This window comes from Chinchilla lanigera, unplaced genomic scaffold, assembly GCF_000276665.1.
Source record: "Chinchilla lanigera isolate Chin_1 unplaced genomic scaffold, ChiLan1.0 scaffold00087, whole genome shotgun sequence".
Classification (NCBI taxonomy): Eukaryota; Metazoa; Chordata; class Mammalia; order Rodentia; family Chinchillidae; genus Chinchilla; species Chinchilla lanigera.
In genome coordinates, this window is record NW_004955488.1 from 1,755,582 (window position 1) to 1,771,044 (window position 15,463).

Sequence of the window (15,463 nt, forward strand, 5' to 3'; positions counted from 1 at the left end):
GGTATAATACTCATTTTAACTTTTTAAAGTGGCCAGAGTGTATGGCATTTACTGATAAATTACTCCTTTAACTGTTAGTGGAAATCCACTTAAAATGTTCATTTTAATGTTTTAAAACTTCAAAATACTTTTATTCCACATTGATAGGGAAGGCATCCAATTTTATTTCACAACACTTGCATTTGTGTAGAATATTTTAAAATGAATGTATCTTTTTGTGCAATGAAGACTGATCAATATAGCATTCATTTCAGGCAAAATTTATATATATTCTGCTCTTTTATTGCTAGCTTACCATTTTATTTTCAGAAAATATTTAAGATTGACATTAAATTCCTGGTATACTTATCTTGAACATTATTATAATTACACTATTATCATCCTTACTTTCTTGGACAATTTTAATGATCATTGACCTGAGTCCTGATGTTATTTCACTTACTACAACAAAATAAAGAAAGAGCTACTATTGCTCCATCTAATTTACACAGGAGAATTTTGATGCTTCAAGCTAGTTAGGTTTCAGAACAAATAAAATAATTGTGTAGAGTTGCATAACCCTGGGGAAATTTGCTTGAATACTAAAACTTTGCAATGCAACTTCTTCACTAATTTACATATTCAGTAAACATCAGCTTAATTTCAAATAACTAACACTAGATATTACTAAAAATTATGCATTTAGCTCAGCTTACTGAAATAAACCTTTTTCTTCTCTTAGAGAACCTTTTCTTAGTTTTGTGCTTCATGAATTTGTAAAGGCTTCAAGCTTCCTTAAAAAGATATAGGATACAAGTCATAAATGATACCTGCAGACAGAGTGATAACACTTTTTAAAAAGTATGGTCCCTGTCTACCTTATTTTAAAATTTAAAATATTCTCAGATCTAAGGAAGTCAAAGATGAACTAGTAACATCCCCCCCCCGCACATTAAACTTCCAGACAAAAACATTAATTTCATCATTTCTGTGGATCAAAATGGGAAGTTTGGAGGTCAGATGAAAATAACCCTTTTTTCTGTTACCTTTCAATTTATTGATGCAAATTATCAATGCTTGCATAAAATCACAAGCTGGTCTCATGACTTTGCTAATACATTTAGGCCTCCTGTTACTCACCCCAACCAAAACAAAGCAATCAAAGAGGCAAAAATTCAGCATTTAAAATTAAATCACTCATTAATACACTAACTTTCTAACTTTTCATCCAAATGCTTCCTATATGAACTCTCTGGAAAGAAGAACTGGATGACCATTATGTCTGTCATACTTGTTGGACTCTGTAACAGATACTCTAAGCAAAAAGCTGAAAGAATATAATCTTTTATAACTAGACAAGTATATAAGAGTTATTTTCAGCTTAAAATTTAGTTTGCATTTATTATTATTTTTTATTTTAAGCATAAAAGAATGAAAACACATTAACAAACACACAGACAAAAACAACACAAAACCAATAGAAGCAATACAGGATTTCAGACAAGGAGATAGCAAATTAACAATGGTTGCTGTATTACATATTATTCTCTTCAAATTGGTTACTCAGTTAAACAAATATAGGTATGTAAGATTGAGCAAACAATTAAACAGTACCTGTTCCTTTGTATAAAGCAATATAAATTAGTAGTAGAATTATCTTAGCTATCTTGTGTGAAAAATAATAAAAAAATGTAATTTGCTATTTTTAACAAAGCAATGTGAGTTTTTAAAAGTTTTTGTGGTACTAGGGATTCAACCCAAGGGGCCTTGAGCTTGCTAAAGATGTTCTACACCTTCAGCTCTTTTCATTGTGTTGTGAGACCATCTGGCCAACTTGCCGGGTTGGCTTTGAGTTTGTGATTGGCCTGCATCAGATTCTGCAGTAGATTGTGGGGGTTTTTTTGTTTTGTTTTTTTTTTTTGTACCAGGAATCTAACTCAGGCCCTTATACTGGCTAGGCAGGTGCTGTGTTGCGGCACTATATCCCCTGCCCTTCTGTAGTAGGTTCGATTACAGGTGTGACTCAATGCACTAACCTTGACAAAACCAATTTAAAAATGATACCATATATAACAACCCATGATTTATTAAGCAAACTAAGGACAGATGATGAGAAAGAGGGATTTAGACTGTGTAGAGATGGAAAAAAGATCCAGGGATGTGGGAAGGATCAAGGTGCAATATGCATATTTACCAATTCCCAGTAATGAGTATATTTAATATGCACCACAATGTATACTAATAATAGTTCTAAAACTTCATGTAACAGATGATTGCGTGAAAATTTTATTGTCTGGATTTTGTCTGAGCCCTAAATACCAGTTTAATACAGCACTCTGAACTCTCAGAACCAACAGCCCATAATACAGTGTGAGCTGGGGAGTGGGATTACAGGGATTCCCTTACTCCTCATTCCACGGAGCTGGTCATGCAGAAGAGTGGCCAAGAACTCTGGAGTTACCTACTTTGGAGCAGGCCATTCATGAAAGACATTTTTTTTTCCTCTCTTTACAGTGAAGGAAAGACCTCCAATGAGAGGTCTGTCCCCATCAGAAATTTCTAACCTTGTGGCTAGAGGTGGGAGAGACAGATACAGCGGGGTGGCCAAGTACCTGTACCTCATCAATGTCATGGCAAAGCCGTGTGATGCGGGGGATCAGAAAAGAACCGTGGGGTGTGATCTCAACAGGGTTAAGGTCCCAAAGGAGGAGGAGGAAGCAGGTCACACACAGGTTGAGGACACCTTCAGCAGCCAGATTGCACAAGTGCACCCCAAACATCAAGGGAAATCTCAGCAGAGATACCACAGGACCTCTGAGTCACCTGTAGAAGCTGCCTTGGAAAGCCCTGGTCATTCTGCATGGGTGGTGCTGAAGGCTGGGAAAATCGGTACACATGGCAATGGCTCAAGTAGATAGTGGGGATCTTAACTGGACCTCCAGGAGCTTGAAGGGTATATAATTTTGGGAATACTCTTTAAGGAAAAGATTACAGGATATAGAAAATTGTGTGTAAGGTGGACACCTGTTAGCATGAGTTTAAAAAGTATAATGAAATATAATTCCACAGGCTGTATACATCCTACCCCTCAATTAAAGGTATTTTTAAGAAGATCCAGAGAACCTTGACATGAACTAATATTTCTAAATTGCTCCCTCAGAACAGCAAGACACATGCAACTTAGATTGAAAAATTTCTTTATTATAAACTACTCAACAGGAAAGACCACATGCTTTTCATTGTTTTTGCTTGAGTCATTTCTCGGAAAGACTAGCATACACTAGGCTAGTTATAAGTAGTGACAATTTGTATGAAGTTTCTTTAACTTTTTTTTCAAGAGTGCAGATGAGAAACAGTAGATTATGCAAGACAGGATCTTGGTGTCCTTTAGTAACTGAGACTTCAATGTTAATATAATTCCTCGGTGACCTAAAATCTCCAAGTATAGAATTACCTTTGAAAATGAGGCCTTTTTACATTTTCTGCTTTTACAAGCAACGTTAATGTTAAGCTGTACCATTGTTCTAAATGTATTGCTAGAAAAATGCCAAGCAAATAGTTATTAAATAATTTTTCTTTCCTACAGTAAAGGGGATCAAATCTAGGACCGTGTACATGCTAGGCAATCGCTTTAGCACTGAGGTACACCTCTAGTCTCTCATAAAACAAATAATTACATACTGTTTTGCCTAGATGGAAATATTTCAATGAAAAAAGACATGAAGTGAATTTAAAGTAACATGTAGCACAAAAGATATATGAGTTTAGTTTTGAAATTATATACCATAGTTTGTAAGTGTAAGCCATGTAAAAAGGATGTGAATTTACACAAATTTTTCCTATTAATTCCCTGAAAAATATTTTTCATATCCTTTATGGACCATCTGCTAATATAATTTCCTATAGATTCTTATTTAAGGCTATTTTGTCCATTTATGTCCGATAAGAACAAACAGTGTAAACTAAATAAAACTATTCAATTAGATTAATCTGTGATCACACTATGTAATTTTAGGAAATCGTAACAAATTCTTATGAAATGACTGCTATAGGCTGTCTTTAAATTCAAAACAGTTCTTTATATTGTATCTTTTTAATGTTTTCATATTTACTTTTAAATTTTTAAACCTTAATATTTTGAGATGATTATAGATTGATGTGCAATTTTAAGAAATAATACAGGGAGGTTCCACGTATTTTACTTTTACATCAGTGGTAATGTCTAAAGATGTATACAACATTCACACAGTCATGAAGCAAAAAGTGTCCATCACAGAGCAACCCTCATGCTGCCCTGTATAAGGCATCCCTCCTGCCTATCTCTTCATGCCATCACTAATATAGTTTACATTCCTATCTTTTGCCATCTCAATAATGGTGAATTTATAGAGTCATACAAGATGTGACCTTCAATGATTAGCTTTTTATAGTCAACACAAATCTGTCCATTTATCTAAGTGCTTACCTAGATCAACAATCCATTCCTTTGTACTGGTGAATAATATTCCACGAAATGGATGCACCACTATGTTTTAAATCACCTACCCCTGAGAGATATTTTGTCAAGTGACTATAAATATCTGTGTCATAGGTTTGTGTGTATGTCTATATATGCATTGTTTTCAGTTTTCTGAATTAAGATCATAAGAGTGCAATTGTTTGACTGCATATCTATTTTCTTAAGAAACTGTTGAACTATTATTTTCCAGAGTATCATTTAACTTTTCAACAGCAGCGTATGAGTGAGTCAGTTTCTCTGCATTCTCTCCAATAATTTTTGACTCACTGTTTAGTCATCTCATTTTTATCACTGATACTTATGACTGACATTTCACTCTGATTTTAATTTGTGTTTTCCTACTGGCTAATGATGTTGAGTATCTTTGCATGAGCTATTTGCAATCAATCTCTTTTTTGGAGAAAATCCGTGGATTTTTTTTTTCCATTTCCTAATTTTCTTTTAAGATTGTTCACAGGATTTTAATACGATCATTTGATTTCTATGTGCTTTGTGAAATTTTTTTGCAGTCTGTACCTTATCTTTTGATGCTGTTAATTAGAACTTTCACAGATCGAAACTTATATTTTTAAAAATATTTTTATGAAGCCCAATTTGTCAAATTTTCCCTTTACGGATCCTGCTTTTGAAGGCAATGCCCAATGGAATTGTGGGACAGGGCAGGGCTGGTACAGAGAATCCTCACTAGGACAATGTCTAGTGGAGATGAGAGGTTGGTGACACCTCTGAGACTACAGACTGGTAGCATGGCAGGAGTTTTCAGTGACCTGGAACAGACCTGGTGAAACTCCTGTCCCTTACCCTTTCACACTGACTGACTACAGTGTGAAAGAGTAACAACGTTTAAACAAAGTGCTGTTTGTTTTATGTAACTGTGGGTTTAATATGTTCACTTGAAAACAGCAGAGCTTTTAAGTAACATCATAAAGTTGTGATTGCATAGCGCTATCTAAAATACCTTTAGCAATCAATGGCATTGGGGAAATCCACTGGTAATTAAAGTTTCCCAAACAAAGTACCATACACTTTATAAAAACAGCAAGATGGTAAGAAACATATATGAAATATTTCATTATACTTTAGAGTCTTTATTAAATCATTTTTTGGTGTAAATATTTGCTCTATCTTAATAAATTTGTTTTAACATTTTTTCTCCATAAAATATTCAGTAGTTTAATTTTTAAATCAGTATAATATGTAGGCAGCATAATTATGGATAGCAGAATATATACACTTTATCAGAAATGACAACCACTTTGAATCTTATGTATATTATGTGTAATGTTATGTGTATTTTTGTATTATGCACATTTCTGAATGTGTTTTGTGTATTTTTGAATGTTATGTGTAATGCATTGATTGTTCACGGTGTTTTGGTATAATATTTTGGTACCAAAATCATCTTTCACTCTTAGAACAACGTTCAATAGCATAGTACTTTAAATGGTAAAAGTGTTTAATAAATACTTATCAAAAGAATAAGCCAGAGATAAAATTATTATATGCATGAATAAATCTCAAGTTGGAAGAAAAAAGAAAATAGTTCAGTTATCTGTCAATATAAGGTTGATGACAACAGTGAATAAAGTTGAAGACTTTCTTTTTCTTGATCTCAATTACAGTGAAATAGCTGCATATTCAGATTCTCTCTCTTCCTCCCTGTCTGTCCATGGCACTAAGAAAGATAAATGGGTACGGTACTTTCTGTTTGCCTCCATCTTATTTCTAACTACGAAAACTGTCACAATAATCTATTCACACGGTAGATGTCTTTCTTCGGTCCAAGTGACAAGGTTGTTATTTTTGAAATGAGTTCTATCTTTTTGTTACAGGCACAATGAATGATTAAAGGTTTCAGCACTGGAAATTACTAAACTTTTGTCTAAGAATATAGGTGATCTTAAAGTTGACTCATTGTGATAAAAAGTAGGAATTTACCTCACCTGTCTCCTTGAAATGTACAAGATATGATATGATGGGTCATAGTGAAAGGCAGGGGTTATTCTTTACCTATAATCAGTGGAAATGTCTTTTATAGAACAGAGTGCATTATCCCACGTCCAACTCTTAAGAAAGAAGAGAATAAATGTGGTGAAGAAGGCAAGTGTCTTCAGTCTTGTGTTATATGAAACTTCTATTTTTCTTCTGTTTTGTGCTTCATGGTTGAGGCTAAAAATAAAATTAATATTTCACCAATATATCAATGATGCTCATAATTTTAAGTCTCATTTGTTTTGGCATTCCAGGGAGGAACATATGGAATCCACTGAATTATTTAAATCATGTGGCAAATAATTTTTAAAAACAATAGCACCATATGGTGAGATAAATATTTTTAGACTGAACATGTATGTGAAACATTTGTCATTATTTTGATTCAGCCAATAAATTTAAATCTTTCCTGACTGGTTGATAGTATTATGCTTTGTCAGAATCAAAAAGAATATCTAATAATGATACAGATACAAATTATGCAACAGGAAAATATCCTGATTGGAATACCAACAACTTCAGAGTCCTATAGTTTTCTATGCAGATACAGGAAGATTAATACACCCTATCATTCTGAAAACATGAGCTATAGGTGAACATAAGTTATTTCAATCACCATTTGCCTTTTATTTAAAGCATCTCATCCCAGTTAGAATGTGACAAATTACATAAAATAGTATAAGAATGTACAAAGTCCCTTAAGACAACTTTTAGTAGGAGAATTGTTTGTCCATATGAAATATAGCTCATTGGCACTGAAAATTATCTGTTTTAACTATTAAGCAACATCTTAGGTACTACCAGGGCTGAAATAGGAACTATAAAGGGTGTATATGCTGTGGATATAGCTCATTGGCATAAGCACCTGCCTGGCAAGCACAAGGTCCTGAGTTCGATTACTGGCACAAATAAAAAGAAAAAAGAATGTATAAATGAGTTTTATTCCACAGTTGTACCCAAACTCCCCTTTCAATCCTTCAATAAAGAGACTGCTGGATGAACAGTATAAAACTCATTGGAATAATTTCATCAATGCATCATAAAAATTTTGTCTCTAAGTAGAGACACTTGAAACCCTTGTCAGGCATGTGATAACTTCATGTTATAAACTGTCTCATGTGAGTGATTATTTTTTGATTCTTTTTTATTTTAAAGAGAGTAGTAAATGAGAAACAAACAAACAAAGAAATAGAACAGTAGCAGTTTATTCCAGTATTCATTGTCAAAGCCTATCTCTATCATTTATATTATGATTTTCACGGGAAAAAGTTAAGTCTAAGTTTGAGTCTACTCCCTTTGATTTTGGACGGGCCTGTGACTTGCATGACCAACGGAATACATGAGAAGTCATGTCATGAGATTTGGAATGGTAAGACCCAGAGATTTTAGGGTTTTTGTATGGTCACTTGGAGAATATTTACCTGTGGCCACAATGATTTTAAGAAGTTTAGAGTGAATTAGAATTTTCAAAAGAGGTTCAGCTGTCTTTGATGAGCTGGGATCCTAGTTTGCTTATCATGTAAGTGCAGAAGCATGAGGGAGTGTAGGCAGGGTGATTAGGCCTCTACTTTGTGTATGATTGAGGTTTTTCATAAGATTTAGGATGGGCAGATATGCCCAGGGAAGTTTTGAGTACTGGACTTGTGGTGACTTTCAAAGTTACTCCATACGAGGAAAATAATCAGAGTGTCTGAATCTGTAATTCCAGATAGAGTAGTCAGTGAATGCAGAATATTATGACCTCTGCAAGTGGCAAAGTCTCAAGTGGTTTATAAATAGAACTGGTAATCTTTACTGATCATGTTCACTTACCTGAACTTTTCAGTTTAACCAGATTTCCAGTGTGTAAATAGAAGACAAATGTCAATAAGTAATAGGAAATTTTCTACAAACTGTTTAGAATCAGAAGGAAACTAATCCACTCTGATAAGCACACATCTAAAGTTAAGAGAGACATCAAGATTGGCAGATCCAGCCATTAAATACTATTCTCAAAATTTCTGTTCTGATTTTTTTCCAAATTACAATCCAGAATATTATTTTCTTCTTATGGCTTTGTGTTTCCTGGTCATAATATGACTGTCAGGAAGAACTGGGGATAAGATATGGCCATTTACAGAAACTGAGAGGGTATTGCTCTTCTCCCAAACTTTTCCAGAAAATCTTGTCTCATGTAACCAAATGCACTGAGTTCACTCTTAAACCTGTCACTGACAAAGTGAGTGGAGTTGCTTTGCTTGGAGGACTTAATTAGAAGAATTCTCCACCTTGGATGAAGCAGTTTCTGTTCAACCACCATGGTCACCCAAGCAAAAGGCAGAGAGCTAAGTAGGACAAGGACAATGGTTGCGGGGCAGTGAAATGTCCACAGCAGTCTATTTGTTTAGGTTCTGAGGTCTGAGTGGTCAGGGTTTCTGGCATGTTCATCTGGGCAGACTGGCCAATCTATCCAGCTCATCTTGAAGTTTATATCAGTCACACATTTAGTGCCTACCATTCTGAGCACAGATGTAGTAATATGAGGGGATTCTTGGGGACATTTAAAAATGTGAGACAGATCTTAGATAATTTTGAAATATAGGTTTCATTAACTAGCATTGTCTTTCATCCCAAGATCTCAGTCCTTTTTATTGGTCAACTTCCTTACCCCACTCCATCCAGTTTTGCTCCCAAGTTTTGATGGGAGGAGTCACTTCTCTCATTCATGGGGCATGAGTTCAACCTACTCATCTTCTCAGGGTACCAGCAGCTGACATGCTTTGTTCTGGGTAGTTTAGGTGCAGGCCTTTCTCCACAGGAGGGCTTTCCCATGCTTCTAAGCTCCACAAAGACCTTCTCTATCACCCAGTGTTCTAAAGTTAATGCTCTACAACCTCTGTGGGTTTGCATGATGGACAATGCAAGAAGTTAGATCACTCCTTCAAAATATAATGAACTTGAAGTGAGTCTGTATCCCAGGTATTCACTCTGTGTGCCTGGAGAAACTGCTTCACCTCCATAAACCCCCTTAACTCATCCATAAAAATAATGGGACAATTATAGCTTCTAGGCGTCATTTTTGTTTGACATCTCAGTGAGTTCATAAGCTGATGTGTTTCTGTAAAGCCATATTTAGGCATTGCTTAGTATAGCTGAATGGCCACATAAAGCTATCTTTGTATTCTGTCGTACATAGAAACACCATAGTTGTATACATGGAGAATATTTAGATAGCTTTACCCGAGGTTCAAATTCTTATGATTTCGATATTATCACAGTTTACTGATAAAGGGAAAATTTCACTCAACTAAGTCAGGAAAACATAAACACCCTCAGCAGTTGGATCTTGGAGAAACGTGGATAAACATGGGGGCAGGGCTCAATTTGATCATCAAACTAGATTTAACACCTCAGAATGATTGTTACACCTTGTTCTTCTCTACCACCAATTAATTCCCAAATCCCACAGAGTTCCATTCTGCAAACTCGGTTCACCTGTCTTTGATTTCCAAACCTATCATTCTAATACTGATCTACACTGAGTCTTTCCCAAGCTTCCTGCCTCAGCTCTGTTTTCGTTTTTAATTCCAACCTGTTCTATAAATCATCATTCATGCCACTGCATCTTTCATTTGGCATGCCCCTTCTGTAGTTATCATTATATGTGTATAGATAAAGATGAACATTTTGGCTTTCTGAATCTAAGGTGTTCTTTATGTTTCTACTTCAATAAACTATGTATATATGTCTCTTTTTAACTTGCAAATTGATTTTCTGAAGAATTATTTAAGAAAATAAAATGCTTATTTTTATGTACAGCTACAAGTCATGACATTCACAAATGTCTTGGTGAATGTAAGAATTCATATCTTACAGCAGAGTGTAGGAAAGACATGACCTGTAATCTTAGAAGTAACCTGACTTTCAAGAATTCATTTTGGTTTTTTTTTCTGTTTGGTTTTGTCTTGTTTTCTCACTTGAATCTGAACTCACATTTTTGAGCATGTCTTGCTTTATAATTCACAGAGTAAAGAAATCATATAAATAATCAGAATTATGTAGGAGGAAGTACAGCAACAAAAGACCAAGAAAATGCATGTAATGACCAAGGAGCTTTCCCTTGAGGATATGTGGAAATGCTCCTTACCAGATTCTGCTATCATAAATTGAATAAAGGGCTGGAGATTTAGCTCAGTGGCACAGCGCCTGCCTGGCACATGTGAGGTCATGAGTTCAATTCCTGGTACCGGAAAAAACAAAAACAAAAAAAAAGAAATATAAGAGAATAAAAACCAATTTTAAACCATTAGAAATGATCCAGAATTTCACTACACAAGATGGTAGGAGTTCAACAATGGTTGTTATATTAATGATAATTATTCTATTGATTAAAAATAATCTGTCAATAATCTATATATTTCTTATTTTTCCAAGAAAATATTGTATAAGCTTATATACATTCACACAATTTCTAATATAGACAAGCTTTAAAAACCTAAGTCTGAGGAGATCAGCTCATGACCAAAAGCTTATGTGATTTTTTGGCCTAGTCATGGGCAAACAAGTGCTCTTCTTGGAGAGGAGGTTTCCTGTATGTTATAGACAAGGTTTGCAGCAAGTGCAGTGTGTATTGTAAGGGAGCTGCTATTAAGAAGTGAGATTCCAGCAGCTAGGTCTATACACCAGCAGGAGAACACTCGTGTTACATATGTGAAACCCTGAGCTGGATCCCCAGTTCCACAAGAAAAAGAAAAAGAGGAGAAAAGTAAAGAATATAGGCCTCCCAGCCAGCTAAGTTCTTATTTGTACCTGTAGCTCAGAGACTCCTGTGGTTCACTGCTCACTTTATTGAGGACCTTAAATTCTTTATCCAGGTGCTCTGCCCAAAAAGCCTTTTACAAAAAAAAAAAAAAAAAAAAAAAAAAAAAAAAAAAAAAAATAAACTAAGAAGATGAGGGGATGGTGGCACATGCCTGTAATCTCAACACTCAGGAGGCTGAGGCAGGAGGATCATTTAGAGTTCGAGACCAGCCTGGGCTACAAAGTGAGCTCTAGGCCAGCCTGAACTGAATAGCGAGACCCTGTCTCAAAAACACAAAAATAACTAAGAAGAACCTGACATAGACAGAGACCATTATAGGGACGGAGGAAACAAACAAGCAAACAAACCAAACTACTGGCTCCTTAACGTGTTACTCATTAAATTCACAATTTGTGTTTTCTTCCCAGAAAGTCAGGGCCTTTAAAGCAGTTTTTGCTAAAAACAGTGACTGTTCGCTTGGTTCCAGAGATGTGCAATGAGTCACTAAAGGTTGAACAACGCTTGTTCTTTTCTTTGGACCTTCATTACTTTAACATTTTGGGTCAGATCGCTGCTTACATCTGAAGATAGGTCTACATCAATGCAATCTAACCCATTCCCCTTAAAACTAAGGAGAGGATAGATGTACAGGGACATTCCACTACCAATGATTACCCAGCCCTCTCTCGTATTTCCCTTTCACCAAAGAACTTCCTGGGAATGTTTCAAGCAAAGATATTCTCATTCAGACCACATTAACCCTTTAAGCAATAGAGACTTCTTCTGGGGTGCCTTATATACAGGGAAATGAGATGATGATTAACCAGCCCCTAACCCACCCAATCTAATAAAAAAAAGGGGTCATGCTTTTTTGTTTATAGGCCAGTCTGACTTTCTCCATCACAGCTATTACCCTTTCAGATCCTCAAGCTGAAATTCCTGTCCTATTTCTTCTTACTTTCTAATTCTACTAATAAATCTGCCTAGGCCTCACACTGACAAATCCTGAAATTCTTCTGCAACAGTGAGTAAGAATTACTGCACGGAGCAACCTAGGGTCCCCAGCATTGCTTAGGGTATCTCCATAGGCTCCACCCAATCACAAACAAGGAATATATGTTGCTTCACTTTTACTTATTCCTCAATACTTTTCTACTCCAAGTCTCCCTGCATCTCCCTAGACCCCAGATGCATAAAACAGGTGGAGCCTTTGGTTTGAGAATCTCAGAAATGGTCAGATTCTCACACCTATGCTGATATATCTGACCCTCCACTCTGTGTAGGTCCTTCAGAGAAAATGAAATGGTGGGCTGTGAATGGTGCTTCCCTCCTCCCCATCTTATTTACATCATCACTAGAAAGGATACAAGGTTTGATTGCCAGGTTTATCTGGTTTAGCTGAGCTCCTGGCAAATCATACGTCTCTGTTTCATTGTCTTTCTTACACCATTAGAAAAGAACATTAACTAGATTCCATCTGGGTCTTAGTTTACTGTCTCACTTAGTCTCCCATCCTTCACACTTCTGATCAAACTCATCAAACAAGCCTTCTTTCTCTCTCCGAAACTGGAAAACAGTGTCGCACACCATCACTGTATTGGTTCTGCCTCTCCAGAATGCTATTCCTTGTATTCTTCTATGTCAAGATCTACTGCATGTTTTAGTTGACCAAAAAATTGATTTTCAGAAAAAAATATTGATTTACTATCGGATTAATAGCCCTTAGTGATTGTGATCTGATCAGGCCCTTAATCTCCCAAACAAGTGGATAGTGAAGGATTAAATAAAATGAGACAATTAAAATGATTTCAGAGCTCCAGGAGGCTCTAAATCTCTTACAACATTTGAGATTTTCTGGGTTAAGACAAAGACTTCTCTGGGTGGCCCGTATTTATTTGGTTTACAAACAAAGGAGGGGGACATTCAGGAAAATTTGGGAATCTGAGCAGGACTTTCAGTGAATTTTCCCAAGTAGTAAATTACGTCAATCAGGAGAACTATGTTATCTTTAGGTTGATATTTATTGTAGTCTCCGGTAGTTAACTGGGGTTGGAGCCACTGCCCTCAGCAGTGGCCTTATCTTGTCCTTTGAGACATCATAGCTTCACAGGCCAATATAGGCCTCAGCACTGACCAGTGACTCACAGTGGTTCACTTACTATGAATCCACTGCTCATCCCCAGACAAGGTGCCTAAGCTTCGAACAACTCACAAGTAAACATGGAAAGCCAATTGATTAATATTAAATTCTACTCCAAGCCGCTTCACACTAGTGTCCATCAATTTACCATATGTAAATCAACATCTCATCCATCTCTCTCTTTCTCCTTATATTTTTGTATGTTCCCTTTCTCTCCACTACTGCATCCTGAATAAGATAGCAAAGGGTCTAGAAATACTATTTGCATAATTAGTGTTTATTATGAATGATTTAATGAGAAATGACTAAAATGATAAAAAATACTGATTCTGTATGTTCCACATTTGTTGTACTGCTTACACTATTGTTTTCAAATTACTAAATATCCTTCAAATACATATTTTTGTTTTATTTATAGTTTTGTATCATCTTGTGATTAAGGAGCCAACACCCTATTATCCAGAGGTTATTTTCTTCCTCTAAACCTCTCTCACAAGTAACAAAAATGTCTTGATAATTATCTTTGAGCAGAAATGGGAATGTCCTTGGCAACATGTAAGGCTTAAGTCCATGAAATTTAGGTTAATATTATCTGGACTCAATTTGCAATTGTGAAATATATTAGTATCTCATCAATTATTACTAGACAAACAGATATAATACAAGATATACAAAATATAGAAATTTATAAGATTGGCTTACAGTGGTCGCCCCGAGTCAGGTGTGGAAGAATGCAAAAGGTCTGTCTGTGTACTGGAAATCTGAAGGATTCAGTAGAAGGCCTGGAGCTCCATGTAGTGTTCGTATGGATCTGTATCAGGAGGCCAAAGTCTGTCCTGGAATCCAGGAGGCAAAACAGAAGTGAGCCTTCCTGTATTCCCCTTACATGCTATTCTAGTGAGATTTCCATACCCAAAATTAGGCTGAATTAATAAACTAACTCCAGTTTGAGCATTTCTTACTCAAATTGACACAATTAACTATCACAATTAGCTAAGGGATACTGGAAAATTTACTAAGCCTTCTCTATGTCTTTTTAAATCAACAATAATAAAGATAGTCATGCTGATCAGTTTATAGGTTCTTCTCTAAGGATTAACCAGAAGCAAATAAACATTAAATGACAAAACGGCTACCATCTGATAAATATCAAAGTTTTATTTCCTATGTATACACAATTTACCCAAATAAATCGAAAGAAAAAAAACACAGCCAGGTGCTGTGACACATATCTGTAATCCCAGCATTTTGGGAGGCTCAGGTGGAGGATCACAAGTTCAAGCCCACCCAGATCAACTTTGCTACTTGGTGAGACCCTGTCTCAAAACAAACAAAAAATTAAAAAGGGCTGGGGATGTAGCTAAATGTGCAAGTCCTAAGTTCAATTCTTACTAGTGAAAATAAAAGAAATTTTACTGGGTCAAAGTTAACAGATTTTTTACGGTCATTAATGTATTATTAAAAATTGGATTCACAAGCTTCCTTTTCTCTTATGCACTATATGCTTCTAGTAGTAGGGGCTTCCAACATCTATCTCTATTCAGTTACACTGGCGCATGGTGCTACGTTCACCTTGGAGCAGGAACGCCTGATTAGTTCCAGCTGGTTTGTTCTGATGTCGGGGATTTATATTCTTTCCAGCTGATAGCACTCAGTTGCCTGCACCTGATTCTTCATCTCGTTACTTTTCCCCTCCTGAGACGGAACCATGAAATGCTGCGTTGGAGCTGTAGGGTCATAAACTGTGCAGTGAACCGGAGAGGGGAACAGCGCCCTCAAGGTACTGCACTGAGCATGATCGAGAAGGAAACTTCTAAGTTGTGATTCTGACTTTTCATTGACTCAGCATAATTTGGTGCACCATGGTTACTACACCACTAAACTGTACATACTTCAGAAAGAGGTGAAAACAGAGTTACAGGTAACTGATAGATTCTAATTGTGGCTAACTCATGTTAAGCTATTGTGTAAATTGATAGCTTTGGATTTGAATAAATGAATTTTTAAATTATTTTCCACTTATGTTTGTTACAATAAGTACAATTATATGTGT